The following is a 20,755-nucleotide window of genomic DNA, read 5'->3' on the forward strand; positions in this document are numbered from 1 at the left end:
TTAATCTTTGTATCCTACAATGCCTAACAGTGCTTTTCATGAAACACACAACACCCACCTCCCATTAGAAAAAATTTAATATGCCTAACAATTCAATTCACCTCTTCATGATTTCTGACACGTCCTAGGAAATTACTGCCAAAACATGAATTTTAATGCTTTTGGCCATATCTTTATTTGTTCCTACATGGTTGCCTGACATAGCTTGATGCCTAACAGCAAAAGTTCAGTATCCAATGAATTGACTTGAATAATACAATAAAATTTGCAATGTAAATGTTTAATATCTATTGAATGAACTTGAACATAATAAAATTTACAGTGCCTAAGGGCACCTGAAATTCCCCAATTACCTTCTTCTGCTCTTACAATTCTTTACATACTTCCCTTCTAAACACATTAGCTATCATACTCTCAGTATGGATTCAGAATCATGTCTAACTTGACTCCTTTTGCAGATTTTCTTTATTCCAATATTCCAACCAGAAGCTCTAAACAATTAAGTACTTCAAATGACTAAGAATCTAGAGTTCCTATCTAAAACATGGGCAACTAATCTTCCCTCCACAATTTTTTCCAGGGACTTTAAAAACCATCCACCCTTTGACCAATCAATAAAGGAATAAAAGAAACCGTTTTTAAAAAATCATCCACCCTATGCCTGTTGAAAATCAACAACACTAAAATAAATGTTCTTGTCCACAGGAGAGCTCACTGAAACTTATCACTTCAGTCTACTTTCCCTAATTCATGATATTACCTTCCCTTCCAGTAGTGGGAGGAGAATGAGGTAAGTCCCAAAAAAACTACAGTGTATGTCCTAATATAAGCACAAGATGAGAAATGCAGCAAAGTGTCACTGGTTTCACAAAGATGGTTTTGTGTATACTTGCATTGCAAAATCAGCGGTCATCTGCAGACAGCCATAACCTGCAGTAACCACATTTTCTTGTGATAATTTAAAAATCACTATTAAGTGTGGAAAACCCTTATCTCCTACAAACCTTCCAGCAGTTTATTATATAAAATCTGTTCACTAAAAAAACCAAAACCAAAAACAAAAACAAAACTACCTACATCACTTTCTCCTCCTCTAGGAAACTCTCAATTTGTCGGAGGTAAACACTTCAAAATATAGGTTAAAAACACACACCCAGGAAACCCCTCTGCCCACCTGTGTGCACCCTCTGCAATGCAGCACAATTGCAACAGTATACGAAACCCCGATGGAGTTACTGAGAAAAAAAATTTTTTTCTTTAAAGGTTAAGGAAAATGACAGTTCCAAATATGAAGGCATACAAACTTCGGGAAAGAAGGGATACAAGAATTCGCCAACCCTCTGCAATTAATTCATGCAATAACCGCAGACTGAACTCATCGTACAACTGTGACTTCAGATGGCCACAAGAATTAGGAGTGCATATTAGAGAACAGCATCCTTAAGCCTGCAAGAAAAAAGAGAACTCATCTCAACTACTGACTTTGCTCGAGCAAGTTGTTTTTCTAAGTGACTTCAACAACAGCTTGAGCAAGCTTTCCAATGAGTAAAGATCGTGGGAGACACGCTGGTGCCACACTGACCTACGTATCCAGAACCGGTCCCGAGAGCAGTCCAATTCGATCCCGGGAAACCCCTAGGCGGGTCTGGACGAAAAGCTTTGCAAAGGAGCCCCCGCATCTACACAGGCATCGCCCAGCTCTGGGACCGAGGAGACGACACCCCTGGGACCCAGGCTAATTACTGACCCGAGGACAGAGCCAAAGGATGCAAAAGTCGGGAACTGGAACCATGACAGAGTCTGGTGTCCAGGTTCCCAGCCCCATGTCGACACAGAAAACCAAATCTGAAATGCAGCGCGAAGATTTGGGGGAGCAGAAATGAGGAGGTCGGATGGACGGAGGCCCAGCCCATCCCCACTCTGAAGTCCCAACGGCTACAACAGCTCCAGGAACCCCCTCCTCGGCTCCGCCCCGCCTACCCCAAGGCCCGGCCGCCCGCTTCTTCCCGCCCGGCGGACTGTGCGAGAACGTCGGCGGTCGTCAAGCCCCTTCCCCGAACCCCGACAGCCGAGCCCGCAACGTAGAGCGGGCAGCGGGGGCCCGAGAGCACAAGCCCTGACGCGGCCGGCGGCAGTCCGGGTGTGCTCCCCCGGCCACTCACCGTCGGCCTGGACGTTGGGAGGGAGCAGGCGCGGGTCGGCGGCCGCGGACCTCCGGGCTCCGACCAGGGCAGGAGCCCTTACGCGGAGCCGATCGAGCCACAGCAGCTGTGCCTACCAGGCCTCTCTCCGGCCCGAACCTTGAAAAAGCACTTCCGGGGGAGCGGGGGAGGGAAGGGTTTTGGCACCGGAACTGCTAGCGGGCCGGAGCTGCCAGGGCCTCCCGGGCGGGGTGGGGCGGGGCGGGGCGTGGCTTCTCCCGCCTAGCGCCGTAAAACCGCCCCCAGACTCGTCACTAACCCTTTCTGCGCCGAGGCCCTTTGGATCTTCAGGCTATGGTTGCGTCCCTTACTGCTCTTCCAGTTATTCCACTCCAGCCACCTAATTTTCCAGACCATGAAACCGAGGATCGGGGAATTTGGGTGCAGGGGTCTAGCGTACACAACCGGCCTTCCGACTCCAGTATTTTCTCCACTCCAGTCCGCCTCATTTAAAAATAATGGTAGTTAACATTTTTTTGAACGCTAACTCCACACAGGCACTGTATGTACTACGCGCTTCGGATGCTTAACTCAGTTAATCATCCCCAAGCCCCTTGAGGTTGCTGTTATTATCTACATGTTGCAGAGGAGGAAGCCGGTCAAACCCAATACCATAAACAGTGGCTCTTGATTTTAATTTGTGTTGCGTGTATAAATCTCGTCTACCCCTAACAAGATTTTTAAGTTCTTTAAGGACAGGAGGCAAATTATATTCCTATATTTCAGCATTACTTGGTATTTGAACAGAAGCCAAGAGCTGGGAGACTCAAATCTTGGCTGGATCCTGTCATTTACTCTTACTCTTTTACTTTGGGCAAGTTGCTTGACCTCTCTAAACCTCAGGTTCTTCATTTGCCGTGTGTGTGCACGTATATGTGTAATCACCTCCGGATTGTTGTAGGAATTCAAAATGAAAATGCATAATAAACACTTCAGTGTACCTAGTAACAAGTAAGACTGGGTAAACGTTAACAATTTTCATACTTCATCATCAATAGGAACAATTTCTCCCCGGATCAGGATCACTCTAGCAGGGGGTAATTTGGAAACTGTGGGTTAGCAGTAAGCGATAGAAAAGGTTAGTTAAGGAAATAAAGAGTAGAGGATTTTGCAATCGTAAAAATGAAGGTAGGTAAGCCAAAGAATGTCCTGGGGCCAGCCTGGATTCTTGTGACACTGTGAGCTGGGACAGTATGAGGACCTACAGAGCCAGATGCCAAGCAAGGAAAGAAGGGAAAGAAGAAAAAAAAAAAAAAAAATCCTGAGTCACAAAATCAGGAAGGCACTGAACATTTGAGGCAGATTCTGTATCTGAGGCCAGACATGGGAGGGAGGGTGCAGGAAACTCTTAGCATGCATACTATCTGCAAAACAAATTTACAAGCATCTCTTAAAACTGTGGGGGAGGAAGATTTCTTAAATTTTCTACTAAGAAAGGCAGGGAAATGGACATGGTTCAGAACCCATTATTATGAATTTAAGTTGTAAACAATGCCTTTGCCACTGGCTTTATTAACACGGCCGTCTTGTTTATTTTATTTTTGTGATTGCAGAAGCGTTTGTAAATACTTCCCTAATACCCAAAATTAAGCAACTTTCGTGCCTCAAAGTGTGAAGAAGTGAAAAACAGAGCCCAGGTTGGCAGGAGTCACTAACTTCTCTTTCCACCAAGGAGCTTATAGGGACAGTGAGAGGAAACCTGAATCGCAGACTTTGTCTGTCAGGCTCTCACAGGACGCTAGAGGTCTGTCGCCCAACCTAGTTTATCTAACTAGTAAGTGGTGCAGTCAGGATTTGAATGTGGGTCTGTCTCCTCAGATACTTTTCACTACTTTGCCAGTGGTTCTCAAACTGATAAGTGCATCAAAATTACCCAGAGATCTTGATAAAGCACAGATTGCTGGGCCCCACCCCTAGAATTTCACTTAACCACACATGGCTAGTGCTTCTCCAGAGATGTAGCCCCTGGACTAGCTACATCAACATCAACATTGTCTGTAAACTTGTTACAAATGCAAATTATTAGGCCCCACTCCAGACCTTGTGAATCAGGAACTCTGGGGTAGGTTCCAGCAATTTGTGTTATAACAGGCCTTGCAGGTTACTCTGATACATTCTCAAGTTATAGAAACACTGCACTCCACTCTCGTCTTCCACATTCTCTCTCTCTCTCTCTCTCTCTCTCTCTCTCTCTCTCTCTCTTTTCTAATTATCCACAACAGGAATAACTCTAGTGAAGCAAAAGTTCTCCCACTGGATTAAATGATGTGTTGAAACACTTTTATTTATGTTTGCTCTCAAAGGGAGATGAGGCTAGAAAAAAATTAGTATTCATGGAGGATTCTTTTTTGATTACTTTAAATCTGTGCTGAAATTTAACCAGATAATACTGGGTTAGGGGAGGAACTAATCTTATTTGGGAACTACTCTGTGGCAGGGCTTTACACGCATTTTCTTTTTTTCAATGTTTTTTATTTATTTTTTGGGACAGAGAGAGACAGAGCATGAACGGGGGAGGGGCAGAGAGAGAGGGAGACACAGAATCGGAAACAGGCTCCAGGCTCCGAGCCATCAGCCCAGAGCCTGACGCGGGGCTCGAACTCACGGACCGCGAGATCGTGACCTGGCTGAAGTCGGACGCTTAACCGACTGCGCCACCCAGGCGCCCCTACACGCATTTTCTAAGTCAGTCTTCACTCTACTAATACGAGGTTTTATGGTCTTCAATTTTACAGAAGAGAAAAACTGAGACCTAGGTGAAATGATTGACTTAAGCCCACATTGTTATTAAGGGGCAGAAATCTGGATTGTTCCAACAAAGATTTCTCTAATTGCAAAACTCCTGCTCTCTCCACTCCGTGGCAGGAGCTTGGAGAACCAAATTCCAGTGTGGGCTCCGCCACCCAAACTATGCAACATTGAGTAAGCGATTTAATCTCTATTTCAATTTCTCCATCTATAAATAATGTAATCATAAATCTTCCCCTCCCACACTGGAATGTTAGAACAAATGAGGAAATAAAAGTATAAGCACTTTGAGCTTTTTGAAGAAAAAGAGTAAAAAGGCAAGTTGTTATAGTATTGTATATTTAGCCAAGTGTTGCTATGTGAGCCTGAGCATTGAAACTTTCCTGGTTATCTGCTGATTCACACATAAGAGGTTCAAAGGCTATATTTGATGCCAAAGAAAAAGTTGTTTGACTTCATTTGTCAATGTCTCCTAGAAGGTAAAGAAGATGACAGGATTTCGTGTGTCCCTTTCAAACATTACAGGGAATCTCTCACCAGGTGTAGGTTCCAGGTTGTTGCCAAATTGCTGGCCCACCCTCATTTTAGAGATCTTTCTTCCAAACCCCTTTCTTCTCCCCATCATAGGAATCCCTCCACCCTCCTGCCTCCACCCACTAGGCAAAGATTTAAAATTCCTTTGTATTATGTAGAAGGATTTAGCTCTCAGTCCTCCTCTCGGGCCAGACTCCAGGCCTATCTTTGTTGACAGAATCACCAGGTTGCACAAACCGGGGGGTACCATTCATAAAGAATACAACCTGAATGGTGCTCAAGGGGGTGCCAGCTGCCCCAGCCACAGTAGGAATGGTCCCCCTGGAACCGTGCAAGGCTTGGCTCTGGCTTTGTATAGCTCCCACCCCCAAAATGCATTAAGGTGTTTTGTGAAACAATAGAGCCATCTACTTGGGTGTCCACTGGTTGCCAAGCCTTCAAATAATGGGGTTCTTCGTTTTTTGTTTATTTTAATGTAGACCTGATCAAGTACTTAACTCACCGGGCTTAAGTCCTGGGTTCCACACTCTGCTACGCATTTGTCACTCTCTTCTGTGAGGTTTGTAAAGACTGTCATATTTTGTCTTCCTCGCCTTTTATTCATGCCTTAGCACAAGTGCTTGGAAAGCATTTGCTGATTTGAATAAAAGCACAGTGTACTTGTATATATGTGCTAGTATAATTGGCAGATATTTGACAGAGGGCCCTTAAAGGTGTTGTTCGACCCACAGACTTTTGTACTAAGAAATAAATTGGGTCAAATTTTTTAAAATAAGAAATACCATGTAAAATAAAAATCCCAATTGCTGGTGTCTCTTGAAAATGTAGATACTCTGGCAGACCGAAGGTGCATCCCACAAAGTGTCAGTGTCTTTAGCTCAGACACAGCTCCTCATTCAGGTGGTACATGACTTGGCCTCACACTCGTGAAATCGTCATGGAAGGCACTGAGCTTGAGCCACTGGTGTGTGGGGTCATATGGATGTTTTGGAAAAACAAGTATAGAGTTTTGCCTTGTAGATTTTACATGCGCTCATAACTATTTATTGCAATGTATTTAGGGGCAATTTTAAATTGTTTTCCTGGGATAGAAAATTGTGGGGTACCATGTTGTACCATTTCTAAACAAGCCAGGCAAATGGAGACATCAAATTGTAGATATCATTACCACCAACACTTTAATGGCATTGTAGCTAATGTTACTTGTCAACAGCTTTGGAAATTGAAAAGAAAAATAATATCAAATACTTAAATAAGCTTCACGATAACTAACTTAATGGAGTGTGATCATCTTCCCCCCCCCCCCCCCCCCCCGCCAACCCCCGCCCAGCTGGAGAGACACAAGAATAGCTAGTTCTAGCAAGTAATGGCGCCAGGATTAGAACCCAGGCAGTCTAACTTCACAGACATGGTCTTAACCACTAAATTAATATTTATTGAGCCTTTCCCGTGTGCTACAGCCATGACTGCCTCCCAACTGAAAGAGACTACCAGATTTATGGAAGAGCGCCTGGTATCTTCCTGGTTTTTAATAGGCACTATAATAAATGTACACAGAACCTTCTCATCTCTCTCTGCCTTCCATCCCAAGTCATGTTGATATGTTTATTATCTTCAGTTTGAAGTGTATAAACTGTCAGAAATCTAAAACTTCTTTTAATTCCAATATAATTCTTGCACAAACCCTTTGTTTTTATTGCAAGTTATCATGAACAAAAGATATCTTTTAAAAACAATGGAAGCAATTTGAAGCAATATGATATGGACACTGGAAACCCGTATCTGTAGTTAAATTGTGCTCGTATGGAGAAATGGGAGACAGCAAGGTTGAATTTGAGCAAAAATGTCGCATTGACACAAATGCAGTCAAAGTCCAAAAATGAAAAAGAAAATATTCAAAAATCGAGGGCCTAAAAGGGAATGGTCATCAAATTTTAGCGTATTTTACAGTGAATTTTTGTTGTTGTTACATTGAATTTTTAATTAAACATCAAAAAAAAAATATTGGAACCGACACCTCCCTTTAAAAGGTTTCAAGAATTAAGCTTCTGTTGTTGTCCAGATCAGGCCATTCAGTGAGTCTCTGGAATTTAAGAGGTTGCATTCTACCTTCACTCTTTCTTATGCAGATGTGGCCCGGTTGACTCTACCTCAATTTCTCTTTCTGCAAAATATGCACAGTAAGTGCATCTTGTACCATAGAGATGTGGTGAGACATAGCTAATAAATGATTATAAAGCACAGTTCTTTGAAGTATAAAGCACTGCATAATTACTAAATACTATAATAATGATCCTCATAATAATAGTAATTTTCAACCAACACATCAACCAGACCCAGATGCTTTTAGTCACCTCCCAATTAGGCAAAAGTGTATGTGCCACCTATGAAATAAAGTAAAAATTGTACACTACAGACTAGCTCCACCCCCTTCTTCTTTCCTATTCAGAATGTGAAGTCAGGCTGTCAGAGACCTGTCTCAGTGACAGTGCCTACTAGCTGTATGACCCAGCTTGCACAAGACAGTGAAATCTCTCCAGTCTCTACTCCTTCAACTGTAAAATGACGGTGACAACAGTGCCCACCTCACAAGATCATTGTGAGAGTTCAAACAGTGAATACACGGACAGCTGTGCACCAGTGCCCGGCAATTGAAAGAGTGCAATGAATGGCCGTGGTGGTAGGGGCTGAGAAGGACTAATAGTGGGTAGCTGTCCAACCACGTTGCCGAATGGAAGAAAGAAAAGTCAACAGGGGCGCCTGGGTGGCTTAGTGGGTTAAGTGTCTGACTTTGGCTCAGGTCATGATCTCGAGGTTGGTGAGCTCAAGCCCCACCTTGGGCTCCTCACTCTCTCTCTCCCCGCCTCTCTCTCTCTCTCTCTCTCTCTCTCTCTCGGCCCCTCATGGGATTCTCTCTCCCTCTCTCTCCCTCCCTTGTTCACTTGCACTCTCTCTCTCTCAAAAATAAATAAATACATCCATACATACAATATAATACAATTCAATACACTCAGTTTGGAAGATGATTTGAGGTTCCCTCCAGATTTCCAGATTATGAGAACACATATGAAATATAAGCACTTAAAAAAATTTTTTTTAAGTTTTATTTATTTTTGAGACAAAAAGAGAGAGTGTGTGTATGAGCAGGAGAGGGACAGAGAGAGAGAAAGACTCAGAATACAAAGCAGGCTTCAGGCTCTGAGCTGTCAGCACAGAGCCGCACGGGGGGCTTGAACCCACGAACTGTAAGATCGTGACCTGAGCCGAAGTCAGACTGAGTCAACCGACTGAGCCACCCAGGCGCCCCTGAAATATAAGCATTTCAATGTTAAAATTTGATAGCAAAATAAAAGATGAGAGGAAGATGTGGTAGAATATATATATATATCATATATATATATCATACATATATATATGTATATATATATATATATATATATATATATATCATACATATATAATGGGATATTACACAGCCATAAAAACGCATAAAAGAATGAGATTGTGCCAATTATAACAACATGGATGGAACTAGAAGGTATTAAGCTAAGTGAAATAAGTCAGACTGAGAAAGACAAATACCATACGATTTCACTTGTATGTGGCATCTAAACAAAATAAATGTATAAACAAACCAAAAAAAGCAGAACCAGACCTGTAAATATAGAGAACCAATTGATGGTTGGCAGGTTGGCAAAGGGGAAGGGTATGGGGAGACGGGCAAAATGGGTGAAGGGGAAAGGGAGATACAGGCTCCCAGTTATGGAATGAAGAAGTCATGGGAATAAAAGGCAAAACAGAAGAAATGTAGTCAACGATATTATAATAGCACTGTATGGTGACACAAGGTAGCTGCATTTTTTGTGAGTATAGCAGTGTAACGTATAGATTTATCAAATCACTATTTTGTATGCCTGAAACCAATATAACATTGTGAGTCAGCTACACTCAAATTTTAAAAATTTAAAAAGTAAGAGGTGAGGCGTTTTGTTTTTCCAATGTGTTTGTTTATTTTAATAATTGTACATGAAATAAATGACTACATTTTGTGTATAAATGATGAGAGGAAAAAAGAGTAAAATGGAAAAAGCACAATGCTCTGCGTTCCCCAGCCCACTCCTCTCCACAGGTGGAACCACTGTTAATGATTTGGTATTCTTTCCAGACCTTTCTCTGTGCCTTTACATTCATGCAAACAAAACAGAATTGCCCGATAGGCAGATGAAGCACATAACAAACCAGGACCAAAAAAAAAAAAAAAAAAAAAAAGGTGAAAAGACTTTGACATTTTTACAAATGCATCGATTTTAAAAATCAGAATTTGTTGGGACTTCCTTACGCTTAATTAATTTTTAGCATGGTTTTAATCTTAAAGCAAATAATAGGGATGTTATTTCATATGTACCAGAAGCTTCTTTAGTGCTCAGGACCTTTCTTAAGATCTTAATCCAAGCTTGCTTTTTAAGTATATACACACCTCTATTTTATAGAACATAAATATAATCGTATTGTTTTGCAACTTGTTTTAGTTGTGTGTGTGATTTTAAACACTGTGACATTTACTTACTGGCAACCCAAATAAGAAGGAACTTTTTCCACATCTGTCATTTTACTCCCCCAAGAACTATCCCTGTATAAGGGCTTTATGGAACAATTCGAGTTTCAAAAGCTTTCTTTCTTGGTAAAGCAAATTTTATTTTCCATCACATTTTCAAGCCAATGTAATACAATCCTTTTTTAATCTCCTCAGAGTGTATGATGGAGAGAAATCCTGCCGACCAGGAGCTTTCTAAATGGTGACTGTGGAGAGATGCCAAGGAAATCAAAGGGTGCCAAGGGCAGAATCCTCAAGTTGCTCTCTAAACCAACAGAAATTCGTTTAGAAGCTGGATTTTACTGAGGTAGGAAGCATTTCACCTACAAAGATAGAGCACATGTGGAGACTGTATTTGGGACCCGAGAATAAAGAAGAAACATAAAGCTACATTGTACCTCAGGAAACCTTAAGAGGAGAACATTCCCTGAAGAGAAGACTAATGACCTTTTGTGAAGGAAGAAAGAATGCTGAAGCAACAGTGTATAACTACATGTATTTAAAATGTTTCCCTTATAGTAAATTAACTGCTGAAATTTTATTATTCCTTCAATAAGCTCAATGCACTTGGAAGTTACAAACTTCTCTGTAAAGAGAGAGATCAACTAGATATAGAGATAGAGATAGAGATAGAGATAGAGATATATAGGTATACTTGATATAACCCTGGATCTAAACAAACATTTAATACACACTTACTGTGAACAAGAAAGACATAGGGGGTCTGGTGATACTAAGAACTCTAGTCACAGAATCTGTCCTCTAAGAATCAAAATGCCAGTTGGAGACATGTTATAGACTCATACAGGAGGAACCACAATGGTGCAAAACATCCTGTGGTAAATGCTAAATGAATAATAGAACCACAAATCTTAGAAGACCTCTTCCTTCATTTGTGGTCTTAGGACCAAGTAAGAGGTGGAGCTTAAATAGTATCTTAAAGGATTTGTAGAAATTATAGGAAAAAGAGGGAAATGAAAAGGATCCCGAGCTTTCAAGAAGGAGAAGTAGAAAAGCACAGAGCACATTCAGAAGACTGTGAACAGCTCCTTCTACAGTTAAAAACAAAAACTTTGGGTAAGCAGGTTGGGCCTGTAGTCTGAAGGGTGCTGACTACTAAATTAAGATATGTTGGGGCGCCTGGGTGGCTCAGTCGGTTAAGCATCCGACTTCGACTCAGGTCACGATCTCACGGTTTGTGAGTTTGAACCCCGTGTCAGGCTCTGTGCGGGCAGCTTGGAGCCTGGAGCCTGCTTCAGATTCTGTGTCTCCTTCTCTCTCTGCCCCTCCCCAACTTGTGCTCTATGTCTCTCAAAAAAAAAATAAATGTAAAAAACAAAAAGATGTGGACATTATCTTCTTTAGGCAAAGAACTTAGGTAAAGAAGATTCTCTCAGGTAAGAATCAAAGCTGGTTTCCCCACTGTAAAGTGGTATAATTAAAGTACACTTAAAAAATAAATAAAATAAAATAAAATAAAATAAAATAAAATAAAATAAAATAAAATAGAGGTGCCTAGGTGGCTTAGTCAATTGAGCAAACGACTCTTGATTTTGGCTCAGGTCATGACCCCAGGGTCGTGGGATCAAGCATCATGTCAAGCTCCATGCTGAGCACGGAGCCTAGTTGGGATTCTTTCTCTCTCTCCCTCTGCCCTTCCCCTGCTCCTGTTCTCTCTCTCTCTCTCAAAAAAATTTTTTTTGATTAATTAAATCAATTAAATTAAATTAACAGCACCGGAAACAACAAACGTTGGCTAGGATGCAGAGATAGGGGAACCCTCTTACACTGTTAATCGGAATGCAAACTGGTACAGCCACTCTAGAAAACAGTATGGAGGTTCCTCAAAAAGTTAAAAGTAGAGGGGCGCCTGGGTGGCTCAGTCGGTTAAGCGTCCGACTTCAGCTCAGGTCACGATCTCGCGGTCCGTGGGTTCGAGCCCCGCGTCAGGCTCTGGGCTGATGGCTCGGAGCCTGGAGCCTGCTTCCGATTCTGTGTCTCCCTCTCTCTCTCCCCCTCCCCCGTTCATGCTCTGTCTCTCTCTCTCTCTCTCCCCCTCCCCCGTTCATGCTCTGTCTCTCTTTGTCCCAAAAATAAATAAACGTTAAAAAAAGTTAAAAGTAAAACTACCCTACGACCCAGCAATTGCACTAGATATTTACCCAAAGTATACAAAAATACCGATTTGAAGGGGTACATCTACCTCAATGTTTGCAGCAGCATTATCAACAGCAGCCAAACTATGGAAAGAGCCCAAATGTCCACTGACTGAGGAGTGAATAAATAAAATGTCACACACGCACGCGCGCGCGCGAATATTACTCAGCCATCAAAAAGAATGAAATCTTGCCATTTGCAACAAAGTGGATAGAGCTAGAATGTGTTATGCTCAGTGAAATAAGTCAATCAAAGAAAGAAAAATACCATATGATTTCACTCATAAGTGAAATTTAAGAAACAAAACAGATGAATATTTGAGAAGAGAAAAAAAAGAGAGAGAGAGAGAGAGAAAAGAGAGGGAAACCCACCACAACAGACTCTTAATGATAGAGAATAAACTGTGGGTTGATGGAGGGAAGTAGGTAGGGATGGGCCAGATGGGTGATGGGAATTAAGGAGGACACTTGATGTGATGAACACTCGGTGTTATCTGTAAGTGATGAATCACTGAATTGTGCTCCTAAAACCAATACTGCTCTGTACGTTAACTAAAACTTAAATTTAAATTTTTTTTTTAAGTGAGAGATATTTGCAAAGCAGAGAAAAGCGTAAAAAATAAAATAAAAGTCACCTGGAAACCTACCATCCAGAAATATGTTACACTTTTATGTTACATTATAGCTTTTTTTTCTGGTCACATATTTGTGTGTATACATATGCACGTTTGTGTGTAAATTAGGGTTATTCTTTATTAATTCAACATGATTTCGTAAGTATTTTCTTATTAAAAATCATAGCTGCACTGTATGTCGTCATATAAGTGGAATATATTCTACCTACCCAATTTTCCATGTTTCATCTGGGCACAAAAATCTAAAACTCATCCAAGGCTGATTGGAGTAAGGATAAACTGAGAGCGGGAAGAACAGCTACCTCTGCCCAGTAGAGGGCAACTTATATAAATTAAGGCATAGTCACACTCCAAAAGAGTTTCTTATATTACGGTATAACTATTACTTCAAAGAATGATGCCACTCCTTGTATCCTATCCTAGAGTGGTCTCTCGGATATATTTTCTCATCTCCCCAAGCCCCTTAATTTGGAGTGTCCCAGAACTCAGTTCTCTCTTCTCCCCCATCTACATTTATTTCCTCCCTTGGCGATCTCATCCTGACCCGAAGGATTTAAATGTTGTCTATGCGCTAACCACCTGTGGAAAGGAAGGGTATTCTATGTTCAGGGGTGGATACAAGTTTTCTGAAAAAGAATTCGAAATTGTAAATAAAATATGCCTGCTCCACTCCAGCGTTATCCAATAGGAGACATTACAAATATAAAATGTGGTGCCCTGCTCTGGGAGGGGTCCCAGAGATGAGGGACCGTGAAGCTGGGCGTATGCTGTAGCCTGAGCAAGGGCCTGGAGTCAGGAGCAGAATGATACGAGGAAGGAATCGGTAAGGGGAGAATACTATCTCAAAGTCAGGGGATGGGGTAGGTGGGAAAAAAATCACCCATCAATTTGGGTAATTTGTTCTTTGACCTCTATTCATTCGGATGTCTACAGAACAATAATCTGAAATATTCATTTGATTCGGCTTCCTAAAAAATGGTACGTTACTCATTGTAAAAGGGGGAAGGGAAACAGAGAGTTTCTGTGGGCTAATTAACAAAATAAAGGCTCCTGAGATAGCAAGCAAATGTCTGTGATTCTTTATTTCCAATATCATCTCTACATCAAATTTTCTCTCGCTGTTTCTCCTGCAAGCTCTGCTTTTCGGCACAGAACACGCTCTGCTAAAATTTGCAAAGAATTCTTTCTTTCCACATTGAAAAGGCTTGGCTACTTTGATATGACTGTAGTTTGCCCCCCGTTATACACGAGTACAAACATGTAAAAATATTTCTGCCTCTCTCCAATCTATAGAAAACCATTTTGGGGTCTTGAAAACAGTCTCTTTACAGATGGGAGAGAATGTGAGAGAAATGCCCTCAGTGTGCTGGCTAAAAACTGCAGTGTCTGCCCAGCACTGTGCTGCCTCTCATAACAGGGGATGCTCTGCTGAATGAGCCCTTGTATGTCCAAATTCAAAAAGGTCTTGTTTGCTCCAGTTGAACAAAGCTCTCACAGACAGTGGGATCTGCAGGGTAGCCACCAAGTGTGTTAAACCAATGTTCCCTCCACCACACTGCCGAATAGTTTATCGTAATGGCAGTTCTCACCTTCATGTATAGAGCCCGGTGTTCGCGTTGCCGTCCTGCACAGAGCTCCCACTGACTTCAAAGGAAATGACATAGAACAGAACCCCATGGTGTAAGGAGAAACAGGCAGCATCTGATCAGAATCAGGCCATATTTTTTTTTCATTCTCTCTGTATAAATGGCTAAATTTATATACAGAATATTTAAAGGCCACCTTTCACTTCAGCAGTTTATGAATTGTCAGACGTACATACACTTATTAGGGAGCTCAACACTGAACTGCTTATGTGGGAGGGATAGGGAGGGGGTGTTATAGAGAAATCCATCCCAATCCCACATTCTTCTTGGTCTACAAGACAGTCCCACCCCCTCAGAGACCAAAGTGATTGGGTCTAGCTTAGTGGCTTGTTTAACTTAAAGCTGGCCTTAAGGCAAACCTTAATGAAAAAGAAGGTTTAAGAGGCAGAAGAGAAAAAGAAGAGAGGGAGACGGAGGAAGAAGGAGAAAAAGAGGTGAAACAAAAAAGGATGTTTATTGAATCCCTGGATAGGGGAGTCTTTTTCTAAACTTAAAACTAAGGGGAGGACGGGGCACCTGGGTGGCTCAGTCAGTTAAGCATCTGACTTCGGCTCAGGTCATGATCTCATGAGTTCAAGCCCTGCATTGGGCTCTGTTCAGACAGTTCAGAGCCTGGAGCTTGCTTCGGATTCTGTGTGTGTGTCTCTCTCTCTCTGCCCCTCCCCCACTTGCACTCTGTCTGTCTCTCTCTTCCTCAAAAATAAATAAACAAAAAAAAAATTTTTTTAACTAAGGGGAGGAGTCACTAAAGACTAATAAATTTAACTATAAAAATAGAAAATTTCCACATGTCAAATATCAAAATAAGATAGATTTAAATGGCAAATAAAAAACTAGTAAAATATTGGTGACAACTTAAATAGGTAAAGGATTAATATTCTCCTGAATTTATAAAGAACTCAGGAAAGCTGCTTAAAAAAAAGAAAAGCACTCCCACAGCTAATATCACATTTAATGGGAAAAACCTGAAAGCTTTTCTTCTAAGATCAGGAACAAGAGAAAGATGTCCACTCTTACCACTTTTATTCAACACAGTACTGGAAGTCCTAGCCAGAGCAATCAGACAAGAAAAATAAATAAAAGGCTTCCAAATTGGTAGAGAAGTAAAACTGTCACAATTTGCAGATGACATGATACTATATAGAAAACCCCAAACATTCCACCAAAAAACTAGAACTAATAAATGAATTAAGTAAAGTTGCAGGACACAACTAATATACAGAAATCTGTTGTATGTCTATACACTAATAATGAAGTAACAGAAAAAGAAATTAAGAAAACAATTCATTTACAATTGCATCAAAAAGAATAAAATATCTGGGACAAATTTAACCAAAACAACAACAACAACAACAACAACAACAACACTAAAATTCACATAGAATAAACAAAAGGTTCATACAATTTCAGAAACATAAATTAAAATGACTAATAAACATTTGAAAAATGTTCAGGGTTACTAATAATCAATAAAAGCAATGAAATAAAAAATATTTTCTCTTCAAATTGGTAAATATGAAAAATGAAACTATATATTGTAGTCTTCTCAGATTTAAACAATAATCAGAAAACGTGGCTCTTCAAAAATGCCTTTTCAAAACAGCAACAACAAATAAAATACCAAAGACTATACATATTAAGATGTGCAGAACCTAAATTAAAAAACTAAACTCCCTTCCTGGGCAGAAGAGCCTCATGAGAGACAGGGCCTGCCCAAGGAGGGTATCCTAGCCTAAAAAATGTCAGGAAATTAGCTACTCACCAGGAGATCAAACAAATCAGTAGAATACTGAGGATAATAATAGGCAAGTTTCTCACTGTGAGAGAAGAGTAGTATAAATAGAGATGGGGGAAGGCTAGAATGAGCCCAGTGGTACTGGACTGGGAGTGGACCATGTCAATGCAAACACATGGTTTTCAATATAGGTAGATAGATACAGAAATAAATAGCGATGTAAATTTGTGTGTTTATATATGTATACAAGAGTATGTATGTAAATACATATTTCTGTGCATAGGTATATGCATACATGTATTTCCTAGCTCAGTACAATGAGAAGGGCGGGGAGAAGGGGCACTCTGGTAACTGATTAACTGATCTAGTGCCTAGATCCTGGTTTCTAAATTGTACCATCTCTTCTCCACATAGGCTTTGTTCTTTGGAGAGCACATCCATTTCCTAAGGCTTCATTGTGAAGCCTATACTTATACGTCAAGATGAGACTTTTCACCTAATCTCCAGATATTCAATATTTTCAACATATTCCAATTGCTAACGTGACTTCTCTACTTTGTTGTCTCATAAACATTTCAAACAACGTAGTCAAAATAGAATGTTTAATTTCCCTGTGTCCTCCCTAAGGGATTCCTCCCCGTTGTCCCAATCTCTGTAAATAATAACACTATTCACTCAGTCACTGAAGTTGGAGGCCTGGGAGTCATACTAATCTCCTCCCTTTCCCTCACCCTTCATAGTCTACCCATCAGCAAGTCCAAATTTTCTACTTCCAAATTAAACCTTGAATTAATTCCTTTGTCCTCATCTCTACTTATGACTATGCTAGTTTAAGCTACCATTCTCCCCTCCTAGATTTCTGCAATAGCTTTCTAACTAGTCCCCTCTACATCCATGGGAACCTTCTTACATTCCACTATCAACATAGCCAGAATGAACTCTTCAAATATCATTGAAGCATGCCTTTCTTCTCCTCAAAACCCTTAAAAGACTTCTATGATTTTCCAGCCCATTAGAACAAATCCGAGTGCCTAGCTATGGCCAAAAAGACCCTGCATGATCTGACTACCTTCATACCATTTACCTTATCCCATCAATTAAAACTCTGCAGTCAAAGTTCCTAGAACACACCAAGCTCTTTTCTGTTTTGGGAGTTTTGCATTCGCTCTTCCTTCTGCTTGCCATGTTCTTCTTACAGCTTTTCACATGATTGGTTCTTTCTCAATCTTTTTTTTTAATGTTTATTTATCTATTTTAAGAGAGAGCATGAGGGGGAGAGGGGCAGAGAAAGAGGGAGAGAAAATCCAAAGCAGGTTCCAAGCTGTCAGTGGAGAGCCCAACACAGGGCTTGATCCCATAATTGTGAGACCATGACCTGAGCTAAGATTAAGAGTCGGATGCCTAACCAACTGAGCTACCCAGGCATCTTGGCTCCTTACGATTCTTTAGTTCTTAGCTTAAATATGAGTTACTCAATGCAGAATTTCTTGGCCATCCTATCTAAGTAGGACCCTCTATTATCCCTATTTCTATTTCTATTCTTCCTAACACAGGCTGCAATTGTTTTATTTATTTATTTATTTATTTATTTATTTATTTATTTATTTATTTTTATTGCCTATCATTAGAGTATAAGCTGTGTGAAGGGAGTGATCTTGTCATTCCTGTTTTCTCTTTCATTCCCATATCCCAGCATGGTGTCTGCTATATATCACATAATTGAAAATATTCTATCAAACTGAAAAAGAACTGTAAAAATTTACTACATGTTAGATGAAAAAGAATTCAGAATTAGAACACAAAATTCCCTCAACTGGCTTATAGCCTAGAAGGGAAGTAAATAAGCATTTGCAATTCTACATGATTAGTACTATCATAGGGAAAGTTTCATATAGCAGAGGTCCGTAATCTGAGCTCAAGGCCGATCACAAAAGGCTTGCTGGGGTTGTGACATTGTAGTGAAACCTGCTGGATAGATGAGTTAGTCATCAAAGATGTAGTGAGGTTGGACAGAGGCAAAGAATAGCATGTGCCTGGAAATAAGCCAGACCTTGGCATATTCAGGAAGCTAAATGCCTTAGGGCTGGAGAGCAGAGATGAGAGTGAAGAGAACGAATGGCAAGAGACGAAGCTACAGAAATAAACCTCATTAAACAGTTTTTACTTCATCTTGAGGGAGTGGGATGGTTACTGGAAGGTTCTATGCAGGGAGTGACGTGACCGATTTTGTGTAAAACAAAGGCCATTTTGACCACAGAATACATAATGGAATTCAAGACCAGAAAGAGCTAGGGGGCTATGGCAGCAACCTAGGTGAAAGTTGCAGGATGATAGTGACCGAAACTAGGGCAGTAGTAATGGGAAAATAAAAAATAAGACCAAAAAAAAGACAGACTTGGAGGCTATTTAAAAGATGGCAGTGGAAGAAATTGGCAATTCAATAAGTAATTTGATAAATGATGTGGGGACAAATGGTTAGATAGTTGGAGGAAGACTTAGAGCTCTACTTCAAAACTGCATCAAAATACACTCCAGATCAATGAAATATTTACATGGTTTTTAAAAATGAAATTATGAAACTGTCAGATTTCTGGTCAAAATGACACTTTGATACACCCCATCTCTTCCCAACTCACCCACCAATTCCATGATCAACCATTATGTACCTTCCCTTATATACATCTTAAACTACCTTGTCCCTTTTTTTAAGTTTATTTATTTATTTTGATAGAAAGAGAAACAGAGAGAGAAGCAGAGGGAGAGGAAGAGAGAGAATCCCAAGCAGGCTCTGGGCTGTCAGCATGGAGCCTGATGCGGGGCTCGATCCCACAAACTGTGAGATCATGACCTGAGCCAAAACCAAGAATCAAACGCTTAACCAACTGAGCCACCCTTGTCCTTTCTTTAACATGATAAATTCTAGTTAAATCTAACCTTCTGCCTGTTTGTCATCTGGATAAATCCAATTCTCCACTTAACTCACATCTCTGCTGCTGACTGCGGGTGGAGAAAACACACACACACACACACACACACAACCATCACCAACTATCACCAATCTCAAGTAGGCCCTTGATGTTACTTACCAACAATCATTATTGTTCCCGAGTGCATTCAGTCTCCCATTCGTCTAGACACTCATACTTTCTTCTAATTTTCAAACTCTGACAACTTCTTTCTATCATCACTCTCAACTGATGATTTGCATCTCATTTAGCTGAAAAACAGAAGAAGCAATCAGAAAAGAATTACCATATGTTCCTCCCATAACATCTACTCACCTATCTGCACTTGTGTCCATATGCTCTGCTTTGTCAGGTGTTGATATGAACAGACTGTCTGTGGTCCAAATGAAAACCAGTCCTCTATTGTCCACTAGACCTCACCTCCTCCAGCCTATTTAGGGACCTCAGTACAGGAATTGTCTACTTTCTCTCTGGTATTAGTTTTTTCCTCTCTACTGGATCTTTCTTACCATTATTAAACTATGGCTTTATTTACCCCATTTTAATTTTTTTTAATATTTATTTTTTTGAAGGAAAGAGAGACAGAGTGTGAGTGGGGGAGGGGCAGAGAGAGAGGGAGAGACAGAATCTGAAGCAGGCTCCAGGCTCTGAGCTGTCAGCACAAAGCCCGACGTGGGGCTGGAGCTCATGAGCCGTGAGATCATGACCTGAGCCGAAGTCGGAGGCTTAAATGACTGAACCACCCAGGCACCCTTATTTATCCCATCTTAAAAAAAAAAAAAAAAAAATTACTACTAACCTCATTTTCCCTTCCAGTTATCCTTCATTTCCTTTCTTCTCCTTTCAGCAAAAGTCCTTGAAAGAGTAGCCTGCCTGTACTGGCTATTTCTAACTTCTCTCCTCCCACTCTCTCTTGAATCCACATTGATCAAGTTTTTGCCCCTCACCATGTCACCAGTTCTCTTGTCGAGGTTACCAAAGATTTCCACGTGGCTAAATCGAATGGTCAATATCAGCCCTCACCTTGCTTGACCTATTAGCACTGTATGACCCAGCTGCTCCCTCCCTCTTTCTTCAGACCCTTTCTTGACTTGACTTCCAACCTGGTTTTTTCCCCGCCTTAGTATTTGCTTCTGCTCAGTCTCTTGTGTTGTTTTTTCCTTATCTCCCTGACCTCTGAACATTGAAATATCTCAGTCTTTGGATTTCTTCAATGTCTACATTCACTTTGTGGAAGATTGAATTATGGTTTACAACAATTTGCTCCCTCCCTTCTATGAAGATTGTACATGCACACTTTTGGATTTTCCTTGAAATTCCTCTTCCGTACACAGTATACATCTTTGTCTCATCGTAGGACAGGGCTATGAGTGGAATGGAATGGAAGCATATGGTCTATGCCACATACAAAGAGAAGCTTTAAATTTAATTGCATTGTTTAGTTTGGCCCCTCTTGCTTCTGCCCTTTGCCACAAGTATGGCATGTGCCAGATAGTGGCTGTTTCTTCAGCTTAGGGCTCAAATTAGATTACTCTTGAAT

At 40.8% G+C, this 20,755-nt stretch overlaps 1 protein-coding gene across 3 annotated transcripts in view; it reads right to left on the reverse strand.

The window, feature by feature from the left end:
• FRS2 (fibroblast growth factor receptor substrate 2) overlaps positions 1–2,324 on the reverse strand; it is a 112,492-nt gene extending 110,168 nt beyond the window's left edge. For all 3 annotated transcript variants that reach the window (XM_058682155.1, XM_058682153.1, XM_058682154.1), the window contains exon 1: positions 2,163–2,324. The gene's annotated coding sequence lies outside the window, so the exon portion shown is untranslated. The remainder of the gene's footprint in view (positions 1–2,162) is intronic.
• Positions 2,325–20,755: the final 18,431 nt, after the last annotated feature.

Source organism: Neofelis nebulosa, chromosome 8 (genome assembly GCF_028018385.1).
Source record: "Neofelis nebulosa isolate mNeoNeb1 chromosome 8, mNeoNeb1.pri, whole genome shotgun sequence".
Classification (NCBI taxonomy): domain Eukaryota; kingdom Metazoa; phylum Chordata; class Mammalia; order Carnivora; family Felidae; genus Neofelis; species Neofelis nebulosa.